At 35.6% G+C, this 4,876-nt stretch overlaps 1 pseudogene across 1 annotated transcript; it reads right to left on the reverse strand.

Annotated features, from left to right (window-relative positions):
* Positions 1 to 2,117: 2,117 nt before the first annotated feature.
* On the reverse strand, positions 2,118 to 4,023 carry LOC309810342 (asparagine synthetase domain-containing protein 1-like; annotated as a pseudogene). The gene has a single exon. The product of its transcript is annotated as an asparagine synthetase domain-containing protein 1-like (transcript).
* Between the last annotated feature and the right edge of the window lie 853 nt (positions 4,024 to 4,876).

Genomic DNA, 4,876 nt, shown 5'->3' on the forward strand with positions numbered 1-4,876 from the left:
GTGAATAATGCTTTAATAAACACAGGGGTACAGATATCTTTTTGAGTTAGTGATTTCATTTCCTTCAAATAAATGTCCAGAAGTGGAATTGCTGGATCATATGGTAGTTCTATTTTTAATTTTTGAGGAACCTCCATATTGTTTTCCATAGTGACTGCACCAGTTAACATTCCCACCAACAGTGCACAAGGGTTCCCTTTTCTCCACAACCTCACCAATACTTGTTATTTCTTGTCTTTTTGATAATAGCTATTCTAACAGGTGTGAGGGGACATCTTATTGTGGTTTTGATTTGCATTTCACTGATTAGTGATGTTGAACACCTTTCCCTGTACCTGTTGGCCCTTTGTGTGTCTTCTTTGTGAGGATGTTTATTCAGATACTTTTCCCATTTATTAATTAATTTGTTTTTTCTATTGAGTTGTAGTAGTTCTTTATGTATTATGGATATTAACCCTTTATCAGATAAATGACTTGCAAATATTTTCTCATATTCCATAAGTTGTCTTTTCACTTTGTTAATTGTTTCTTTTGATATAAAGAATCTTTTTAGTTTGATGTAGTCCCACTTTTTAATTTTTGCTTTTGTTGCTTTTCCTTTTGGCGTCAAATCCAAAAAATCATTGCCATGACTGATGCCCAGGAGCTCACCACCTATGTTTTCTTCTAGGAGTTTTATGGTTTCAGGTCATACATTCATGTCTTTAATCCATTTTGAATTGATTTTGTGAATGGAGTAATATAGTGGTTCAGTTTCATTCTTTTGCATGTGCCTGTCTAGTTTTCCCAACACCATTACTGAAGAGACTAACCTTTCCCCATTTTATATTCTTGGCTCCTTTGTGGTAAAGTAATTGACCATATGTGCATGGGCTTATTTCTGGGCTCTCTATTCTGTTCCATTGGTCTATGTGTCTGTTTTTATGACAGTACTATACTGTTTTGATTACTATAGCTTTGTAGTATAGTTTGAAATCAGGAAGTGTGATGCTTCCAGCTTTTTCTTTCTTTCTCAAGATTGCCTTGGCTATTCAGTGCCTTTGTGGTTCCATACAAATTTTAGGATTGTGCGTTCTATTTTTGTGAAAAATGCCATTGAAATTATGATAGGGATTACATTGAATCTATCAATTGCTTTGAATAGTAGAGACATTTTAACAATGTTAATTCTTCCAATTAATGAGCATGGAACATCCTTCCATTTATTTGTGTCTTCTTCAAATTCTTTCATCAATGTCTTACAGTTTTCAGTGTGTATGTATTTCACTTCCTTGGTTAAATTTATTTCTAGGTATTTTATTCTTTTGCAATTGTAAATGTGACTGTTTTCTTAATTTCTCTTTCTGATAATTCATTATTAGTGTATAGAAATGCAACTTTTGTATATTGATTTTATATCCTTCAAGTTTACTGAATTCATTTATTAGTTCTAACAGGTTTTTTTTTTTTTGGTGGAGTTTTTAGGGTTTTCTATGCATAATATCATGTCACCTGCAAATAGATGCAAATGTCATGTTCCTTTTCAATTTGGATGCCTTTTTTTTTTCTTGACTATTACTCTGGCTAGCATTTCCACTGTTGAATAAAAGTGGCAAGAGTTGGCATCTTTGTCTTGTTCCTGATCTTAGAAGCAAAGCTTTCTTTCTTTCTTTCTTTCTCTCTTTCTCTCTCTCTTTCTCTCTGTCTCTCTCTCGCTCTTTCTTTTTTTCTGCCATTGAGTAAAGTGTTTGCTGTGGGCTTGTAATATATGACCTTTATTGTGTTGAGGTACATTCCCTTTATACTCAGTTTATTGAGCATTTTCATCAGGGATGGATGTTAAATTTTGTCAAGTGCTTTTTCTGCATCTATTGAGATGATCATATGATTTTATCCTTCATTTTGTTAATGTGGTGTATCACACATTGATTGATTTGCAGGCCTTGAACCATCATTACATGCCTGGAATAAATCATACTTGATCATGGTATAAGTTTATGATAACAGTATACTTAACCATGTATTGTTGAATTTGGTTAGCTAATATTTGTTGAGGAGTTTTTGTTTGTTTTCAAAGCAGCAGAGTATTTTATTTTTTAAAAATCATCATTCAGTAAATGTTGTTACACTGTGAAATATTACATTTTAATCTCTTTTTCAATAGAAAGGTTTTCTAAAGAAATGACTTGGAGCCTTCCACATTTATCAGATGTCTTTTCATTATTCTTTTTCATTTTTGCAATTCTGGATCCAAATTGCATGACCCATTTTGGCAGAAGAGCAGAGGTTGTAAGACCAAGTTCCACTGCTGCAAGATGTAAAATTAGTTTTTCACCAATTCTATGGGGTAAAGTCAAATTTGCCCTTTACCAAACTGGTAGGGAATTTAGAAAGGAGACATTTTCACGCGGGAAAGGAAATCTTCCTTCTTTTCCATGATCACCAATAACTGTCATCACGACCAAGATTTCTAGAAGAAATTCAACCCAGTTCCATTGCAATTTCCTTATTCATTCCTCTGGCCCATGTGTCTTGAAGCAGGCACAATGACGAGAATAACCTGCAAGCTGCTCACCTGCACCGATTCCAGTAAGAACTACCTTTGCACTGCTCTAATATGGTTTTGCTTCATTCTGGGTCACTAACCAACTAACTCCTCCAGAAGCAAACCAGACTGCACAGCCAATGCTATCATCCAACACTGTATCCAAAGGCTGAATGAAGTGGGATATTCGAGTTCTTCTTAATCTTTGCAGTTCTTCTAGAGAAACATTAATTTCAACAAAATTCCACATCCGAAAAGGGTTGGCAGCTTGTAATTCCTTTAGTCCTGTTCTTACTGTGATTTGATCTGGTATGTTGAATTGTTCACCAGGACTAGCAGCAGCAACGACATTTTTAGAGGATTCTTCAGAGGGTATTTCACAATGATTTTCTGTTTTCTCAAAACTAGCTGGTATGGTCTTTTCTTTAGTCATGAAAGCCACATTAAGAAGATCAATTGGTTCACCTAAGGGAATATGATGGTCAGCAAGGGCTGCAATAACCATGGACTCAATCCTCCCAGAAAATAGGATTGCAACATTTGCTTTTCTATTACTAGTTTTCAAAACTTTGTTTGGTGTCAGGTTTTCATCCCTAGGTAAACACAAGACACGTCTCTCGACTGCAATATGCAGGACATCAATGAACAGCTGAACTACTTCCTTCATGTGTCCATCAATAAGAAAGACCTGAAGGGTCTTTCTTGTTGGTGGGATGCTGGAAATGCTACTGCAATGGATCTCAAATGCAGCTTGTGGCAACGTCGTATTTAAAGGGACAACAGGTTCTTTAAGATACAGTTTGGCTTCATTTGCTACCACTGTTATAAATGTTGACAAGTCTGCTGAAATTTGAGTCAGGCTATTAACACATTCTTTGGTAGCATCCTCCCTAGAATTATTTCCAAGGATACAAATTTAAAACAACAGATTTGGAAATGGAAGTATTCTTGAGATCAATTCTGAAAATTCCAGATACTGGAGCTTCTTGCCACTGATTGGCCACTCCAGATGTTTGGGTGCCAACTGAAGAGAGACAGGAACTGTTGCCCAAATTACTAAAATGCCAAAGCAAGCTAAGATGACCAAAAAAATCCCTACCAAACCATAAAGAATGACTAGATGCTTGATAATATATAAAAGACCAAGGACCTTGGACTTTTGAGAAGAGTGACAAAATATCAGATTCATTCTTACAAGAGGAAAGATAATTAAACATTGTTTGAGTATCATTCTCTTCAGCTTCAAACTTTATTCCACTAAAGACTTCTCCATTCCACAGGAATACATTGCCTCTTTCATCTTCCACAGGCTGGACGGTCAACATACCTCTTAAGTGAAGGACATGACCAGAAAATAAACACTGGTAATTAACATTAGACTTTAACAACTGTTTACTACTATTGGGTCCCCACCATTTAAGATTACACAGTAAATCCTCTTTCAAATCTTTGCTGAAATGCTTAACAGAAAAGCTTACTGCACAACAAATGCCACACATTTCTATGCAAAATTAAGTTTACTATTTCTTGATTTGGTCTTCTCTGAGTTTACTATTTCTTGGTATTCTTTCCTCAGCTCATCCAATATATTTTTGCTTTCAGAAAGCATTTCTGTTCAATCTGCAAGAAAATATGTTGCTGTTCTGTTGCTGCCTATATACTTTCCTGTTCTTCTACAGGTTAGAAAGTTCATCCACAACAATATTTAGTTCTGTAATCTTGCTGCTGAGGTCTTCCTTGTGCAGAGCCGAGTTGTTGGTAGGGACCAGCCCTGCACCATCCTTGGGTTGTACACCCTGGCGGGGCATCTCCACAGAGCATTAAATATGCAGTGTTGAGGATTTTTGCCTCTATTTTTATCAAGAATATTGGCCTGTAATTTCTTTTCTTGTTGTGTTCTTGTCTAGTTTTGATATCAGAGCAATGCTGGCCTTGTAAAATGAGTTTGGAAGTGTTCCCTCCTCTTCTATATTTTTTGGAAGAGTTTGAGATGGATTGTTATTAATTCTTCTTTAAATGTTTGGTAGAATTCACCAGTGAAGCCATCTGTTCCTGACTTTTGTTTGTTGGGAGATTTTTTTTATTACTAATTCCACCTCCTTCCTAGTAATAGATCTACTCAGATTTTCTGTTTCTTTATGGTTCAGTTTGGTAGGTTGTATGTTTCTAGAAATTTATACATTTCTTCTAAGTTGTCCAATTTTTTGGTGTATAATTGTTCATAGTAGTCTCTTATGATCCTTTGTATTTCTTTTTTTTTTTTTTTTTTTCTTTTTTTTTTTTTTTTTTTTTGCGTATGCGGGCCTCTCACTGCTGTGGCCTCTCCCGTTGCGGAGCACAGGCTCCGGACGC

This window comes from Mesoplodon mirus, assembly GCF_964341445.2.
Source record: "Mesoplodon mirus genome assembly, chromosome: 9".
Taxonomy (NCBI): Eukaryota; Metazoa; Chordata; class Mammalia; order Artiodactyla; family Ziphiidae; genus Mesoplodon; species Mesoplodon mirus.